General features: G+C 36.0%; 1 protein-coding gene across 14 annotated transcripts in view; it reads right to left on the bottom strand.

Annotated features, from left to right (window-relative positions):
• The window catches only part of Mef2c (myocyte enhancer factor 2C), a 171,180-nt gene that overhangs the window by 136,682 nt on the left and 14,454 nt on the right, over nt 1-20,044 (bottom strand). For 2 of the 14 annotated variants that reach the window (XM_029566616.1, XM_029566617.1), the window contains exons 1-2: nt 19,850-19,980; nt 18,252-18,350 (exon numbers count right to left, since the gene is read on the bottom strand). The gene's annotated coding sequence lies outside the window, so the exon portion shown is untranslated. Of the gene's footprint in view, nt 1-13,644; nt 14,175-18,251; nt 18,351-19,849; nt 19,981-20,044 lie in introns of those variants that run through there. The other 12 variants (XM_008839427.3, XM_008839428.3, XM_029566621.1 and 9 more) reach the window with 11 other exon arrangements.

Raw genomic sequence — 20,044 nt, forward strand, 5'->3', positions numbered from 1 at the left:
GCAAAGGTCAGAAGAGGGCACCAGATCACCTGGAACTGGAGTTATGGATGGTTGTTAGCCACCATGTGGGTGTTCGGAATTGAACCCGGGTCCTCTGCAAGAGCAGTCAGTGCTCTTAACTACTGAGCTTTCTCTCTAGCCCCCTTAAAATATTTTTTAAGCTTGTGTAGATTTTAAACTTTAAGAAGTTTGATTTCTCTAAATTTTAAGTTGCTACACTAGTAAAAAATTATTTTAAAAACATAAAATTATCATTCAAGCAGCACTTAAAGTTTTTAATTCTTGGATATACTTAAAATACCATGAACACTCTACAGATATGTAAGTATGGCCCGATATACATATATATATATATATATATATATAAAACACTTGCTTTTACTATCTTATTAAATCCATTAATTTAGGAATGTAAGCCCCTTCCATCACTCAAATTTGTTTTGTTTTGAGACAGGGTCTCTCTGTAGCCCAAGCTTGCCTGGCACTCACTATATAGAATATGTTGGCCTAGATCTCATGGAGATCCTTCTGCCTCTGCTTCCTGAGTGCTGGGATTAAAAACGTGCACCCCACCATGCCTTCATATTTTCCATAAGACCAGAAAACTCATTTTCAGCAAAGACAATATAAGCCTGGAGATTTTATTAAGAACAGTTGTTGGGAATAGAGAAACTTTAATGAACAAAAATCGAGTTCAGAAAAATTTACCTGTTATACTTTTGACTTATGAACACATCCAAAACAAAATGTTTTGCAGGGGAAGTTTCTGGGATAGTTTAACTACTTTTTAGTTAATGATGTTGAAGAATTAAGGAAGACAGCATTATCTCATAGATCAAACGACACATTTATGATTACATCTTTACTGTACTATAAGAAAATAATTTAAAATAAAGCTATGATGTAGTTAGCAAATAGACTCAAGTCTAGTATAAGAGTAGATATGTATCTAGTTATGTAGGAAATGTCATAATTGGAAATATGATAATTTTATCAAAAATATCTTTGTCTTATTTTAAGCATTCTTATAAAAAATTTAACCACCACATATTTAAGCATTAAAGACATCTGTGGACTTCTAAAATTTTAATTTTGATGAAAAGTAAATATTTGGTTAAAAAAAATAGCTGGAAGAAAGCTTTCGGTGTATTATAAAAGTTTCTTAGAAATCTCTTAAGGGTTGAGTACAATAAAACTAGGGCGATGCATATATTCTCAGTTACTCTTTAAAAAAAAACCTGTAAAAGTGACTATAGTGGCATGTTCTGACACATTCTTTTCATAAACCAAACCCTGTTAGTGACAGCAGAACAGATTGTGTGCATCTGCTGGGAACGAGCCAGATGACAGTGGAAAAACGCACATGGATACCTTGGCACAGCAAATAAAAAATGGAGAAAAAAAGACCTGGAAGAGAAAGTGCTCAACTTTAATTGAAACATTCTTTCCAACATGATGAACATCATCCAACCACCTTTTGTAGTCTGTCAATTTTACATATAAGAATGTGTTTTAAAAGGATCCTTTGTAAATTAGGGCTGTTTTGTCCTCTCTTAAAACTAAATATTGATTCAAGTATTGGATTATTTATTTAAATTATGGCAAATGTAATAAGCATGAGGGTGGAAAAAGATGCCAAACCACTCTACCGCAGTCTGGTACAAGAAAACTAAACTTCTGAAAAACCTTTCAGGTTCAAGTCAAAATTTAAATATCTGGGTTAAGTTTTCAAATTATGTGGGTATTATGCCGCCAAATGCCAAGGGTGCCTCAATTCAAATATTCCACAAATGTGACTATTGTAAATGGTACTTGCACTCAATAGTGCTATGATATTTTCCTTTATGCTGATCAACCACAGTATTGTCTAAACAGTTGGCTCAATAGCAGAGAAGAGGTCCATACATAAAAAACAAATGCGTTGTTATAAATCATATCTGGAAGTTCTCTTAGATGCTCTGATTACAATGAAAATTTATTCTATACAGTATACAATGCAGATTTTAAACTGGAGATGAAGTTGTTTAATAGATTAGTAGTCTGACTGAAGCAGCTGCAGTCAAAAAAAAAAAAATCCTGGTGATTAACAGCCATTTTCCAGTAATCATAACCCTGGAAAGGGCTACTGAACAGGGGGAGGGGGTTGCAGATGGGAATAATTCTCTAAGCCCATATGCCTTAGAGGGCTCCATCATCTTCATGCAGACTTATTATTATTATTATTTTTAAATTAAAGCTTTTTAGAAGCGTCCTTGATTGCAGTGTTGGGAGCTGTCCATGCTGTTTTACCACAGGGAAGTCCACTCTGCAAGTATTCCTTGCGCTGAGCACTCTTTTATCCTGGCATTAAAACAAGGTTAGAAAAGAAAGCTGAAATGCAAGGTGCACACCAGAGGGTCATTATTCAAAAGAGGAGGACTATTTCAAGCAGACATAACTCCCCGGGTTGTATACACTGGCAAGCCTCGTCAACATTACCTATTATCAAAATATGGGATTTTTTGAGAAATTAAGTGGACCTGAACAAAAACGTGTCAAACAGTTGTGGGTACCAGAAATATTCTCATTTTCATCCATGTTTCCCCTAATGTGCCCATTTGTCATATCAAAAACACTGCAATATCGAAATCTCAGGTAAAATTGTGTATTTTTTATGTTTATCTTTCTTCTTACTTGAATGAAAACACACAAATTAAATTCATTTGTTCACTGGCTCAAAGTAGGCAAACTTTAATTATAATGAATAATCTCTGAAGCCTGACAAACAGGGAAAAAGAAATACATTCACTTTTATTTAATGATTCAAAGAAGAATGCATTCTATCTTTATGAGTAAATACAGTTCCTTCACTTATTTAGCAGGTTCCACAGAACACCTAGTATTTCCAGGACTGCTTCTGAAGGGACATAAAGATGAGTAAAATCATACTCAACTTCATAAATTAATTCCATCATCATATACAATCCAAACTGTACAATAAGAAAAGCAAGAATTACTGAGATAACCTTCAAAAGTGAAGACTACTTTTTAAAAAGAAATCTTAGAATTTTAGTGAGGATGTTTTCACAAACCATTTAACAATTGTGCATCAAACACTTTCCCTTAAATGTAATTTTATCAAAACTACTATTACTAAGCAATAATCTATTGGAATTCAAACTTTTAATGAATGACTTTTGAAAGCCAAGGCTGAAATTATTTTATTTCTTTGGTTCCATTTCTGATTCTGAAATAACATCTGATCTGTGAAAGGTTTTGATTTTCTTCTTGGATACTTAGCAAACATTAGAATTGAACTAACATAGCATCAGAATAAGGGATTTGCCCTCAAAGTGACCCAGTTTTAATCATCTGAAAGTGGTATTGAAGGAGAAAGTTCAAAATATTTATTTAGCCAGGCATTGCTAAGTGATTATCATTAGTAGGGAATAAAGTTATTAAAACATGGAGTAGTATTATAGCCACTTAATAATAATTACTATATTTTTATTATATGCCTGCGCTATGCTTTTATATGGACTTAACCTTCACAAAAACTCGAAGAGATGGCTGCTATCATCCCCATTTTATAGATTCTATAACTGAGGTTTCTAGAGAGTAAAGTTACCTGCCTAAAACCAATGACCAGAAAATGTCAGGCTGGCTTTTGAACCCAGTGTTGGCTGCTGCTCTGCATCATTATTCTTCATATTTCATGGACACATTATTTATGTAGTAGCACATATGGATAATCAATGGACAGCAAATAGATATAGCAGTAGGTTCTTCAAAACCTTTGTGTTTGCATAAATTATTGCTTCTTTTGATTCATCCTCATCCTCAGTCTTTGTGCCTCTCATGTCCTCTGCTCTCTCTTACCTTCACACCCTATTCCATAACAAACACACACGCACAGCTTCCCACACACCACACACACACACACACACACACACACACACACACACACACACACATTTTAGCCAAAGGCTTCATAGAGTCGCATAGAAGCTATAGTTTGGTTCAGCTTGTCCCATAAATGTGCCATCTCTCAAGAGCTCATAAAGCTCTTCATTTTGCTGTGGATGTACCTACCATCCACTGGCTTTAAAGCTTGGCAGTACCTCACAAAGACACCATCTCATAGACCTTGCTCTTTCAAGGTCAGTGCTTGGTGCTCTTTTCTAATGTGGTACAGTACTGTGTTAAACCACCTCAGCCTGTCTCAAGTATGAGGAGATAGACCTGAAACAATTCTATCTTCTCACATGAGTAGTTAAAAGAAGTTAAAAAGTGAACTTGTTTTCACAATACCAAATACATATATTTTGTGACAAGAAGGGACATCAGACAGGAGAGTCCAAAACCAACAGATACTGAAAAAAAAAGTGTGAAGTCAAGAATTCTTAGTTTTTTTCCCTTGGAACTATAAAATGAAAGAAAGGAGGTTGGGGGGATGGATCACATAGTGCTCTCCTCCAGCAAGATCAAGAGACATTGTCGATGTGTTTCAACCATCGGGCTAGAAGGAGGCCAGCACCAGGTACTGAGGATTCCATGTAGCCCTTTGGCAATCAACTCATGCCACTGTTGGAATTTCTTTTTGGTTTATGTAAGGGCAGAAAAATTCAAATGTAAAAGAAAAATGTAGTCAGCATTATTTCCTTAAACTGTAACATACATAAACTCTAAATGGGCTTCCAATGAATGATACCAGCTACACTTTTTCTTTTAAGAGTAGTGTTTGTTAGCCTTCATTTAGTTAGGAACAATAATCCAGATGGAATTAGGTTTGGATTTATACCTTGTTGACACTAACGGTTACAAAAGAGGGGAGAAAAAGATCTAAAGACAACCCAACTCCTCAAATAATCAGGTACCTTGAAGAAGTTATTCCTTAGCACAGTTTTAAATATCTGAAAACTGTGACCAGAGAAATACCCATTAGATACATCTCTAACAGGTTTGAGTTTTACGATCAAGTATATTTTTATAATATTTAAATAGACAGTTTCTTTTTTCTTTAGAAATTCTGTACACTACGCATGGTCAACATTTCAAACTTGACAATGGGTTGAACAATGTTTATCAAGGGGTTGTAATTTAAGTTCTCATAACATTTTGGATGATTCCAAGAAAAGAAACTTCCTGTCATATTGTAAATTAAAGCAAAATCAAAGGTTGACATAATTTTAATGGACTTACTAATTTTAATAAAACAAATGTCTGTACTTACTCCTGTATATATTTATAATATATGACTATTTCAGTATTCAATATTTCTTATCTATTACTTGTGACCTTTGAAGGTGGAGGATACTTATCCACATCAACTATTAGAAGACTAAGACACTGGTCACTTTCCTGTAAGCTGACTTTTATACTTTTTAATATATGTGTTACATTAATTTCTTAACAGTTTCTTGGAAAAACATTTGTATAGACAAAACCATAATAGCTTGGTTTTTAAATAAGATTAAAATAATCTTCCTTATCTATTTTAAAGAAAAATAAAGTTCTAGTTAATTGATGGTGTGCTTGGTAAGTGTTACTTAGGCAATTAATAATTGGTTTAGCTTGTTCCTAAGATTTATACCCTGTTCGTACACTGTTAAACTAATAATTTAGTTTAAAAATAAAATTCAAACAAATGTTTTTTATGTAGTAACATTTTCTCTTGAAGGGTCCCATTTAGTGCACATCTAAGGTGAAGGCTAGTTTCTCAAAGGTGTGCTGGCAATAATCAGATTACACCTCTTACAAATGAGAACTCTCCTGCCTGAAAGAAACTATGGCAGCTAGAAATGATCTTTTAATAGGGTTTATAGAAAAGAATCACATGGTAGCGGTTCAAAATGAAACTGGTAACTAAAAGCTACTTTTAAACAATTTGTTACTTTATATTTCAAAGAGAAGTATGTCTTCAGACCACTATTTCAACTGCAAGGAATGTACTTGTACATATTTAGAAATATTTATTTTACATGGCATCAATCATGTTACTTATAGTATGCTTATCAAATGAAGATAAACCAAATCTGAAACCAGAAGACATTTTCTTCTTTGCACTCTGTACTTTGACCTAATAATTATTTAAAATGGGAATGTTTGTTATTAAAAATCACTGCAGCAACACATACTGTACTGAAACACAGCTATTTCCCGAGATAAATAAAAAAATTACTTTCAATGTTAATTTGCATCACAAAATGATCTAACATATCTGGAATATAATGTATAAGCTTCACTGAAAAGAAACCATTATATTTTTCTTTGTAGAACAACAACAATTAAAAAAAGAAAAAAACCCGCAGACATCTGGCCGGGCCTTCATGTACTGTGCAGGTAGGGGGTGGGGAGGAGGCCTCATTTTCTATCTCACACCTATTGTTGTGTACATTCTAGGCTGCTGTATGGAAATAAAAAGAAAACATACTGAATCCACTTCGCAGTTCATGTCTTGGTGACTTAAGATGCAGAATCTTCAAGTTAAAGAAGGGAAACATTATGCCTTTCCTCTCCCAAAGCTACTGCTCAGGAAGAAGGCCCTCTGCTGCTCAGCCTACACAGGGGAAAAAGGACATTGCTTAGGGCTGAAATCACTCTGAGACAGAGGAGGGGAAGTTTATGATGTGGCACTGTGCACTGTATCTGGTCTACAGCCAGGAAGTTTTCATTTTGTAGCCCTGTTGCCAGTACCTGGCCTGCATATGCAAGAGAAAATATACCAGACTTCTACCTCAGAAACTGTGGATGTTGCAAAGAATGGAAAGAGTTTATTTCTTTCTTTATCCTGAGTGTAATTACTGTTTTTCAAAAAGAAAGATCTGAAACTATAGTAACTGGAGATTTTTTTATTCTTTTTAAACTCTTCAGACTACCTTCCCACAAAACCATTGAAGTTAAATGGTAAATTTACAGACTTACCTACATGAAGGATGTAGCTTAAAGCATTTACTTAGACACATATATTCTGTTCTAATATTAAAAGTGTGACAATTTTTAATATAGAGTCATTATACTCTTGAAATATGTGTTCTTCTGTGTGTTCATTCATTAAAGAGATCTTTGACTGCAATTAGGTTGTCGGTCCTATAAAGCCTTCCTTGTGTGACCATGATTTCTAAAAATAAAATGCTCCATTGAATATTTCAGCTAAATAATCACATCTTCAAAATTACCAAAGAAATCCCAACCTCTTATGTTGCACTAAGTAATAACACCAACTTTCCATATTGGTGTGGTTATACACCTTATCCAAGGCCAGCAATTAATTAGGAGATTAAAATGTCAACTTTATCAGAGTATTAGGCAAATTTCCTTCTGTCCCCACTTATATCAGTATATCTGTTTTCTAATTTTGTAAAGAAATAAGCATATCTAAGCCAAGCTGTGGATCTTTAGGGTTTGGAGAAGGGATGCATTCTCTTGCTATGATTTTTAACTTGCTAATAATATCAGATATATTTTTAAAAAGCATCTGTAGTTTTGGTCTAGTTCTTCTTTGAAGCACTTTGCATTCTAACAAAGGACCATATTACTACTTTTAAAATTCAACATGCTAAAGATTCAGTGTCTGAAAACAACTCTGAAATCTTCTTGTGCATCGCATCTTATATATCACAAGATACAGGAAGAAAACCAAACTGTGTTCAGGATGTAATTTGGAAAAAGCAGGTTCCCACTAGAGACTGCTTCAAAGATCGTTTCTCCTAGTCTTTGAAACAAGTTGAAGTTTAATCATCACCTGAAGACTTGCACTGTCATTCTACACGAATTGCAACCACTCACAGGATGAACAACATCTTGCTTCATTCATTTCAAATTTGCAACAAGAAGAATTAATAACATCTCTCAAATGTGTGCATTATTGAAGAGTCCTGATTCCTAAAGAAATCCCCTCGTAATAAGTTTACTGCCTTTATTACTTGTAATGTCACCAATTTCCTGTACAATGTCCTCAGAAGATTATCTTCATAAGAACTTTAAATTTTGTTTACACTGATTGTATTTAAAAAATAAATACAGCTATTGAACTTCGGCAACAGAATGGCAAAGTATAGCAAACCCATTATAGTGACTACAAATGTTACTCTTACTGCTAGTTAAGCTAAACTGGGGATTTATATAAGTAGCACAGTTTCCATCCTCAATAAGAATATGCCTTTGCTGTGTGCAATGAAAATAAAATCAAAGAAATGTGAAATAATATTGGACTTTATTTTTATATTTTACAATAGTATTCCTTGTCACAGACATTATTTTCTTGGACAAGAACAAAATAGAAATACTAATGCTGTCTATGTATTCTTAAAATAGGGGGTAGGGTATGTAAGCATCTTCCACCCTTTAGTCTTTATGCCTTAATACTACATGCAATGTGATAGCTGTCAAAATTATTTACGTGCACTTTATAGTGTGTTGTTGTGTGCGTGAACATTAAAAATATTAAAATTACAAAAGTTTCAAAGTCTTCTCTGAGCACTAAGTTTCAGGCCACTAACAGGAGGTGTGTTTTGAAAAAAAAAATCTTGGTGGTTTGCTTTGCTCACTATAGTAGATGATTATAAAAAATTTTGGTTTTCATGCTGTTGTTCTCTTACATACTTGATATTTGTGTCAACTCTTCAAGGGAAGAGATATGGCTCCTGTGGGAAAGGCCCACCCCCTTTCTACATATTTGCTTCCTTAAACGAAAGGCACACACCCACTTACATTCTTTGAATTTTGTCCAACAAGCACAGAATTGTAATAGTACTGTATCACTAACTTAGAAGAAGATAATCAGCAGTCAAATATCGCTAACATTCTGTACATTTTTAATAAGGAGAATTAATGATCTATACATATGTAATAGCAGTTAACTAAGCTCAGGTCTAGCAATTGGACTTGGATGCTCAGAACGTTGGTATTAGTGAAAGTCAGGAATGCTTCTGTATGCATGTGGGCTATGGGAAAACTCAGAAAGAGGTCCATATAAGTTGTGGGTTTTTTTTTTTTTTTAACATATCCCTTGACTTGAGAATTTTAAGGGAGTGTCCTCTTTCACAAAGTATATTAAAGAAAAGTTTAGGAAAATAAAATATCCACCTTCCGCAGACATATCACCAGTCTCTGCTTCTTATTCCAAGGACAGAAAACTTGCACTGAAGTTAGTGTCCACTAACCTCTATCTCATTAAAACACTCTGCGATTCAATAGAAACTATATTTTAATAAACCTCTCTTCCATTACATAGAACCCTAATGATTTTTCTTTTGATGTGATTTTTCTAATAAAGCAACATATGCCAGATATTTGTGGAAACTTGTGCACCTATCTTTACTGCTCTTTCTAAAGGCTTTTAGATGCAAACGTTTACATAAAAATTTGCAAGTGTAAAGACATAGAGTTGACAAAAGTTGCTATCTCTTGAGGTAGCTTTGTGTTTAAATGAAATGAGGAGTCTCTTTGTCATTTTTTCATCAGACATTTAATGATGAACTCGGCTGTAAAAAAGGGAAGAATCCAGTTTTTCATTTGGAATAATAGTAAATATAAACAAGGATTATATGAATTGTAACTGGAGGTATAACCATATTACACTTAGTAAAATGTTGTTATGGTCCAGGAAAACATACATGAGCCACAAATCCACATATGAAACATCTCACTCACTGAAGTTTCCTCTTACTCTAGTAATGCACAGAAAATTAAACACATAAATATTAATTTTATGTATCACAGAAGATGTAGGCAATGAAAATGCAATGTTTACATTTATGGGTGACTCATTAGTGTTTTATTATGTGAGACACTAGGAGGCATCAGTTGGGTAAAAAAGGACTTCAATTTTAGAAGAAGCAAGAAATTATTAAAGAGTTGGATGTGTAAGAATTTGAAGTTTTTAAAATGCTATCCTGTAAAACAAAACTTTATTCTCTGACATAAGCCCTCAAACCATAATATTTTGTCACAAAGATTCATTTTTATCAAACATTCATGAAATCTACATATATATATATAATTTGACCAATAAATTCCTATCAAGATGTATTTCGGATATATTGGTTCATAACTCCATATTGAACATTTTGATGAAGAGTATACTTGGTAACAGAGCAGCATATTAGATATTGACTATTATGTATTTTCTGCTCTAGTACTCAATACCATGGTGGTATTTTATTTCTGGCAAATTCTGCTCTGTATTCTTTACAACACTTTTGAAAATGCCTAATGCATTTAAGTTTTATGATAACCACTTCACATAAACAGACAACTTAATGTCTGTTCATAAAGAATTGATGGAACTTAAAATTTAAGCAATGAAAAAGCACATAAAAGGACATATTTTCTCTTACTGAACTATCGAAAGCCTATTATTTAAAAACCGAGTTTTCTACTGTTTGAATGGCTCTCTATAATGACGAAGCAACAGGGTTGTGGCATACTTATCTAGCAATCATTTGAAATCAGTGTGCCTTGCCTTCTTCAACAATCTCAACAATCGGCTTTTATCTTTGCCCTATCAGAATAGCATGTGAACTGTGTAATCTGCCTTTTGTAAGGTGCACAGACTGTTCTTGCTCCTGGTTTTGTGAATCGCCTCTGTAATCTGGTTTGATTTCTTAAAGGTGACAGATCTCGGTGAAGAGTCAAGCTTTACTGAATGTAGGAACATCCATGTGCCCATGAGATTAAGGTACAGTGCTGTGGATGAGGATCAGTTACCTCTTTCCCCAAGTGGCATACTCAGTGAACATCAGGCATTAAAACCTTTCATTGGGTCTAGATTATGACTATATATGTGTAAAAGAGATATGCACATCTTTATAAGTTTTAGATATTAACTTGGGAGGCATATTCTCAAAAGATGAACTTTCATTAAAAAGGGAGTAAAACTGAATTAATAATCCTTTTGCACTCTACTTTGTGAGCTTTAACTGTTTATATATTCCTCCATGTTGTTTTGAATCATGTCCTGAAAATCTTGGTTCTCTGTTTAAAAGCTTTTTTTTTTTTTTTTTTTTTTTTTGCTGTTAGATAGTACAAGAATTGCCGCAAAGATATTTCCCCATTTTTGTCACTTTCTGAGATTTCAAAGACTCAAAATATATTGCACGAAGAGTTGGGAAATAAAACCACAAAATATACAATATACAGAAGAAAGTTTTAAAAGATGATGTTAGCATATGTCAAGGAGTTATTTAGTCTAGTTCTCTATAAAATAAATTTAAAAACAATGAACAATTTATTAGAAAGATATAGCTGTATGTCATTCAATTTATTGGTCCAGTAGGGTGAGGGCCAAGGAAAAACTAACAGATATTTGAAAAGCACAAACCATAACACTTTTTTCAGGATTCAAATTTGAATCATTAGATAACTACTTTCTCATTGGAATGAACAATTTCCTTAAAATTATGCAAAATAAGCCTTTAATAAAGAGAAAAAATGAGGGAAGGTGCAGCAAGTCTTTGTGACTCAAGTTTCATACAGTTATTTAGTATTTCCACCTGGGAAACTTAATGTCTGGTACTGCACACTTTAAAAATATGACTAGCTTTAAAAAGGTAGAAAATGAGCCTTTTATTACAATGTGTTCATTTGTTATTTAAACCAATTATCAATAAGATTAATATTTAATCAATGTTATACCTTAATATTATCTTTCAATCATTTGCATGCACAGCAATCAAGATGTAAATAGTCTAATTAATGAATGAAGTATAATACTCTTTTTAATAAAGAGTCTGTAAAATATGCCAAACATTCCAAAGCTGTGTAAACTACGTTCATAAAAACAGTAGATTTTAAAATAAAGTTTAGTACAACTTGAATCAAAAGCTGGCAACTATTGTCTCTTCAGCTTGACTAGGGAACCAATTTTAAACAGAAATTGCATTTAAAGTGCGTCTTAGTGAATGAGTACATTTAAAATTGAGATTGGAGTCCAATACATGGTTATCCCACAAACAGAAAAAAAAATCTCATGGATTTAAGAGATTTTTCTCCCCTCTTTAGATAGGATATAGGGACATCTCATTTTCTCTCCCAAGTTTGGAATCAAATTGCTTTAGAACCACTTTTTAAAAAACTTAATAATTAATTTCATGCATATACTGAAAGATAATAATATGGTTTATTGTCTGCATTTTCTTTAATTGAATCAATAAACAAACAAAAAACACCACTTGTGCCATATTGATACATACTGAACAGTTTTAAGACTAGTCAAAACTGACATTATTTAAATAATTAAATGAAATATTTTAATTTTAAATTGGGGATTGCTGATCTATTCACAATTAAAACTGGTATGCCTACAAGGTTAAGCGTGGTTCACAGGTGGTCACATTTCCATGTCTGAGCAAGTCTCAGGGGAGTGGAGTTATTATGCTCCACATAAACATCTTTACTCTGCAACCACAATTCCATTGCAAGGTGCCAGTGAAAGGAGTCTGGTCAGTTTTTTGGATTGGCATGTAGAAGTGACTGGAGTTTTCTTTATAGCACTTAGAAAACATATACAGTCACCAAGCATTTCATAAGACAGTTACTATTAGAGTTACTATCAGATTAACAATAGTAAAATGCACTTTGTGTCAAAGCAATTCTCCACTGAGGACTGGTTAAAGAACTGGCAGAGAGCCTGATTCTACTTACACTGTCAGCATTTACATATAAAATATTTTATACAAAAGAAACCCATTTCTAAAATGTGAAGAAAAAGGCTTTTCATAAAGAATAACTATGGGACCTAAAACAGTAAGAAATAGTTCAAATACAAAATTTCCTTTAAGAATTTGAAGCTATGTTCTAGAAAGGAAATAACATTAACATTGCACTTAAACACTTGCATAATATGTAATAACACAATGAACAATGTGCCCTGTCTATGTATACTTCCTTTATGCCCAACTTTGTCACTTAGTTTGGTAACTTTCATCCAAAGTCCAAACAGAAGGCAATCTAAGTGACTTAACCTTGTTTGTTTTTAAACAGCTTAAATTTGACTTGATCTAAACAACAGTGCATATGCTGAAATCCGGATATGTGTTGTGAAAGGTATAGACTACCATGACCAGGGTACTACTTCTTGTCCCCATCAATTAAGAAGCTACCAAGCCAACACTTTGGTGAGGGAAGATGCACAAAGGTAGACTCTGACAGACAGCCATGCTGTAGCTGAAACTAATCCTAAGAATTAGTGGCTCAGAATCCTAACCCAGGGCGAATCGGTCTTCGGGGGAGACTCATGGGAACATCCTTTCACACTGACCTAACTGCTAAATCTTAAGACATCTACTTCAAGGTCACAGAACCTTCTGTGAAATACTAAAATCCACCAAGGCTCCACATTCTCTTCCTTATCAAACATGCTAATGACGTGAACTAACTTCATGAAACTTTAAACACACTGATGTGACAGGAGGGAGCCAGAAGTGATTTCAATAACTGATGGCAAACAGATAAGACTATCTGAAAAGTTACTTTGAGCAACACACAAGGAAATCATGGAATCTAAGGAAAAGAATGCACAACAAGCCTCAACTTCAGTCTTCAAAAAGGGGGCCAGGATAGACCCTCAGCCTTGGAATAGACCGATGCAGATTTCAGAGACAATACCCAGGCTATTTCTTTCTTTCTTTTATTTTTCTATCGAGAAATGTCAGAGGTACTTACATGAAGGAAGATCCGACCAGATTAGTCCTTGGGATATTTTCCTTTCTTAAGAGGGAGAGAAAAAAAAACAATAATCTTTACTTCGTCCAGCCTTGAAGTGCTTCTCCACCTGATTCAAACCTGCAGTCACGGCGACCCACACAGAACCTTCAAAGTCAATCCAATAGCAGCCCGAAGATGTCTGGGTGTACGCGTGTGCTCAAGTGTCTGTGACTGCGAGCAGAGCGAGCAGAGAGCTGGAGACGATGTGTGCGTGTGCGCGCGCGAGGGGTGCGCGCGCGACGGGGGAGGCGCGCGCGGGATCGCGCATTTGCGCGCGCCGAAGCCGCGCTCGGAAGAGGAGGAGGAGAAGGAGGAGGAGGAGGAGGAGGAGCAGGAGGAGGAGGAGGAGGAAGGTGGAGGAAGGGAAGGACTAAGAGGTGGAGAAAGTGTGGCACTCGGTGGCCGGTCGGGTTAAAAGTAACCAGACTCGTCCAGAAAACTGCGTCCAGGAAGGAAGTGACAGAAGACGAATGGGAGAAGGAGAGCAGCTCACAGCCTTTGAAACATCGCGTAAAAAGGCGGCGGGAGGGGGTGGGGGATGCAAGGATACAGGGAGGGGACGCGGGGGTGGCAAGTCACACGGAGCACACGGGGCTGGAGTTCTAAGCAGCACGTAAGCTCCAGGGCCTTCCCCCCTCCTTTTTTTTATTTCGTTCTTGCCTTTGCCTCACGCTGCCTTTTCCTTTCCTTTTCTCTATCCCTACAAGCCCAAACCGTTGACTCTTCCTCACGAGCTGGGGAAATCATCAGTTTCACTCTTGCAAAAGGGGGGCGGGACTAGACCTCCGAGCATTTTAATAAAACAAACATCCAACAGCTCCCTCCTCACCCCCCCAGTCTCAACTAGATTGATAAATTACTCCACTACACTACTTTAATTATGTATATAGTATGCAGAATAAATCACTGAACATCAGCACCTCAATCAAGCACTTTTAAATGATAATTGCATCTTGGTGAATCAATCTTTCCATTCCTGACATTTTGCTAATTTTAGTTTTACGGTGGGGTAATGGCACATGCCATACGCAAACCTAATGACAATTCTTTATTGCACGAAAGGAAGACAACACGGGGAGCGGCGACTCCCAGCTTCTCTCCCCGCGCCTGCAGAGGACTCTCGGGGAGAATCTAGTCTCCCGCAGCCGCGCGCTGGCTCCCCGGGGAGGCTGCGAGCCAGCTAGCGGGAAAGTCCTTCTAAAGTCCGGATCTTTCCTCTGACCAATCGGAGCGCGACCCTAATAGCTGCTCTAGACTTTTCTCCCCTTTGGAGACGCATTAGCCACTTCATCCTTGCACCGGTCCGCGCGCGCCTCCGTTACTCACGCGTAAAAGCCAAGATCTAGGAGGTCTGCAGCCGGTGGTGCCAGCATGCTTTTCCTGCCCGCCCAGATACACAAGGCTTTTTGGCCCTGGGAGGATGAAGGGCTAGAAAGTGAGCCGAAATGATTCTCCAATGTTAGTAATGCACGAAATAATAAAATAATCACAACTGTTTGAAATCTCGATTTTATCCCGGGGCCATGAACTTTCCAAATCGGGTTGAAAATATTTACCGAGGTAAGTGGTAGCTTACTGGGAGAAGTCCCTCTTCTTCCCACCACTCTATCTCTTCCACACCTTACTGGACTTTATCCAGGTCATTAACTTGTAAACCAAACCAACTTCCCAAATGCATTAGGCTATCCGATAGCGGATGACTTCACTTATCCTGAAGAGTTTCAGCTGCACAGGAAGCAGAAACGGAGACCGATAAGGAAGAAAACTTAGGCTAAGGTTTACGCCTATTGGACGATTTTCCTTAGCAAAAATATAGGTTAAAATTCAATATTTAGGAAAAGGTAGTAGGGATTGGGTACCTCCCTGCCCTAGCCAATCACACCAGACCCCAAATGCTAAATCTAAAATATATTATCAGAATACAAATCACAAAAGACAATATTGCCAGTAGAACTATAAATTATACAAATATTAAATTGATTTTTAAAATTTCGAAAGAGGAAAAGTTCACAGTGGATCTTAGCACTGAATGCACAAGAGTAGCATACTGAAAAACCTAGCTAATTAAAGATATTTCCTCACTTAAAAAAATTCCTTTCAGCACTATGTGTTTAACCCAATGACTAGTTGCATTTCCTGTTGAGTTCTTCAGCATGCCTGCAGATAACTATTTTAATGCAGGAGGACAATGTGGTTCAAAAAGCCTCCTGTTTCATTGTGCAGGCTATTTGAAGTTAGCAGCTTCTCTCCGAAGAGTGGGCTCACCTTTTAGGCACCCTCTGAACGCTTCCCTTGAAAGCTAATTTATAGGAAAGTACAACTACATCTGAACAACCTTCAAGCGTCCTGCTCATTAGCATTGTGACTATTAGTACAGCTGCGGATGTCACTTTTATTATAAGCAAATATGGCAAACTGACACAAAGCAAAAGTTTTCTGAGATAGTATTTTTTACAGATTAGCATCCATACTATAGTGTGCTAGCCTCTTTTACATATGGGAAGTTTGAGACTACCATGAGGTCATTTAAATAGTATGGCAGAAAGCAACTTCAGAGGTACAACCTCTGAAAAATTAAAAATTTTAAAGACACTCAGACATGTCTAGATATGCTAACAAGGATGAACAGTTAGATTTTCTTTAAGGTTTACAAAGGTCCTCACAAAGCAAAGCATTTGAAGGACCCTGTGAATGTATTGTCATATTGCTTTAATTTAATGTGATGAACTGTAATGGTCTATGTCACATGAGCAAATAGAATCAATTTATGAATTTCAGTCATGCTGTTTTGGTTAATCATAGAGGGTATTTCTTTTTTTACCATAAGTCACTTCAGCTTTAGATTTATTTTCCTTCAAAGGAAATTGTTTTACCTTTTCACATTTAGGAGAGTTATTTTATAGTAAACATGATAGCAAATCCATATTCATCAATGGTATTGATAAATCAAAAGGATACACAACTCCACACTGAGGATATTTTGAAAATTTTGGTCTTGAATATATTGAAGTTGGCCTTTTAAAATATAAGATTTTTTACCCTCAGCAGATTTAGCTTCTTAATTATGTGTGACCTCATATTAGCATTAGTTTTTCTCACATAAGCCTTTGTATTTTATGTGGAAGAGAAGTCATTACATAGGAATATAGAGCAACAAGTCATTCGAGCTTTAAAATTATTGAGTGATAATCCATTAAGTGGTTAATCCAGAGTGTATTTTGTATTCTTTAAATAACTCTGGACTTTCATGATTTGTTTACATGAATTTACTCAAACTCTCCTGATTCTTGCTACCTAATAGTACTTGGTAAGGCTCAGCATATTTTCTCCTCTGAGGAGTAGCTTGGTTGGGAATTCAGAAACTTAGAACTGTATTCAGTTCAAGATTTGTGGTTGGGGTTGGGACTCAGTGGTAGGGCACTTACTTCCGTGGTATGCACAAGGCCTTTGATTCCAGTTTGATTTCCAATGTTGAAAACAAAACAAAACAACAACAACAAAAATGTCTTACTAATTGATAAATCCTTTTTAGGCTTCAGTTTGCTAGGTTAAATGAGCTCTGCAAGTTAGTTCAGTTCTTCCAGTTTTATGCTTGAAAAATCTTAAAAAATGATTATATCTTTTAATTCAATAGAAAACCAGAGGCCTATCTTGTTAAATAAAAGGTGACTTCCTTTAAGAAACAAGAATGAAATGATGTCTGGAATTGATGTGCTATTAAACTAGCTCTGTGTGTGTGTGTGTGTGTGTGTGTGTGTGTGTGTGTGTGTGAGTGTGTGTGTAGCTAATCACCAAATATTCCTTCCATTAAATAATTATAATAAGTGCTTTATTTTAAAAGTAAATACACGTTAGCCCCCCCCCAAAGGATTTGTTTAGGAATATATTTAAAGAACTAAAGAAGTCAGAAGCATGGTGTTTCAACTCTAGAGAAAGCTAATATTCCCATTTCTGTTCCATACCATCTTCCTCCAGCCTCCTCTCCTCTGCTTCCCTACATTAAAGCAGCAGTCTACGAAAGCCCTGTGCACTGGGTCTGCCTGCTTTTAAGCCTGGCCCACGCTGGGTGTAGCTCTTGAAGTGAGCTTTAAAAAATTATTTTAAAGTGAGCTGGGGCGGTTGCCACAGCAACCTACCCTGAGATGAAGAAAGGCTATAGATTAATCTACCCCTCAAGATTATTCAAGTGTATAGTATCTGTTCTTCAGCCAAATACTTTCAACACAAATACAATAATTGAACATGAAAGTTTAGAAAAATTTAAAGAATACAGTAAGATACACATTCTATAGCATGAAACATTTTAATGCTTTTGTAGTTGTCCTATAGATGAGATGCATAACTTCCCATGAAGCAAGTTAATTGTAGTAGATACTTGCAAAGGTACGTTATGAAAGGGGATGAGAGCTTTAAGCAAAATGGCACAATGTGGCTTATAATATAAAGAACAGAAGAGTCCCACTGTCATACATGTCAACATTACAAATACCTCCAAGACAAAGAAACTGATGTTTTTACTTTTAGGATACTTTGTGGTAGATGATTAAACAAATGTGAACACTCACCCCCTCCACTTCTTTACTGCCACAGTCATTTGCCTTCCAATCTTTGCTTCATTTCTTCATTGCGGTTACTTCACAGTTTGCAACTCTTTTTTTTGGCACCTTAAATGTATAAATATAAAAAAGTAGTATATAGTTTTTTTAAAAGCTGACATTAAAGTCGATCAAGTCTATGTATTTTTAAAACTTCTAAAGTAGCAATAAATCTGTCTTTAAACCCAAACAATGTGCATCAAAGAGAAAGTAGTTAGAATGGTCAATTATAAATATGCCTATAATTGTTAAATAGTGCCAAACATCTAAATTTAAAAAATTCACTAGGTACAGCCTTAACCCATGTGGACTATACAACATAGGGACTGACTGCGGCAGAGAATGTGCAATATACAAAGAATTTGGCTTAACAGGGAAAGGTTTAACTCTATGCTTCATGTCATATACAGTGAACCTATTTCTTGACTTTTGTACCTTTAATTTTATATCTGATATAGAGCAACAAGGAAAAAAAGTAAAATTCATCATTTCTCAAACTAACAAAATTTGTCAAACTAGGAAATATTTGCAGCATAACCTAAGTTGCTGAAAAGGCTTATTTTATGTATTGCCTACAGGCCCACTCAAAATACTTTGGGATTAATGATGTGGGTTCAGTACTGTTTATGAATTCTATTACTAATAATACCTTATACTTCCAAGCAGTGTTTTTCTGTATGACGTTCAGACAAATGCCCTTGTGTTCTAGTCTCTGTCTTAAGACTAGCTTTCTATGACTTTAGTACACAAACGAATCTTTCCTTGGCTTCAGAATGGGACTAGTTCCAGACACACCACACCGCAAGGGCCAATACCCATTTTCTCATTTGTCTTAGCGGGAGGACTTTTCATGGTGAAGAGTCATTTAGAAAACCTCTTTTGGGGGGTTGCCATCTATACGGTTTATTTTTATTATGTGGTGTCAGAGTTGGAGAGAAATGAAGAATTTGGGCGGGTTTTGTTCAGAGGTTATGTTAATTGAATCTAATTCTTTCAAGCCTAGGCCCACAGTCAGTAAGGCTAAACTTGATTTGGTACTCAGTACCAAGTTTTCTGGCCAATCCCTTTCTCTTAGTTCTGCTAGCTTTAGTAAGTGGGAATCATGATACATATCTCCCACGACCTTTTCACCTCATAGAGATGCACTCTTCATTAGATAATGTCTCAAAGATACCTTAAAGCTGAAAACAAAAAATATACCTCCCCAAACAAAAATAAACCCGGCCTCTCCAAATTATGCATTTCTTCCTTTGCCTCTATCAGCAAGTCCAAATAAGGCTTAATTGGTAATTTCCTCACAAGTGTGTGTGGCTGATTCAAAAGCATCCACGTACACTGCTAAATTTAATGGGACTTTACAGTTACTCCCAAAATTGTTAAATGCTTATTGGAACACTGGTTCTACTCCAAGAGACCTTCCATTTAAGGAATGGGTTTTCACGCCTCCCTTTTAACCGTTTCTTCTAGAGACCTTACTAGGTCTGTGTCCTTTCATTTTGAAAGATCGATACCAGGGGATGGGGTGGAAGTGTGGGGTTAAAAATCTCATCCGGCATTTTGGTACCCACTTCTTTGTTTGGGAAGCAGAGGGCTGGGATTCAGTCCGCAGGGCCCCTGAAGGACCAGACGAGGGACGCCTCCGGTTTCAGCAGCTCACTCCGCTGAATTATTGATTGCAGGCAGCAGCAATCCCTCCGGTTGATTTGTGTGGAAAGTGGATCCGCGCTGGCTGGGCGTTCCGGAGAGAAGCAACAACCGCAACG

This window comes from Nannospalax galili, unplaced genomic scaffold (genome assembly GCF_000622305.1).
Source record: "Nannospalax galili isolate Female #2095 unplaced genomic scaffold, S.galili_v1.0 scaffold918, whole genome shotgun sequence".
In the NCBI taxonomy this organism is placed as follows: domain Eukaryota; kingdom Metazoa; phylum Chordata; class Mammalia; order Rodentia; family Spalacidae; genus Nannospalax; species Nannospalax galili.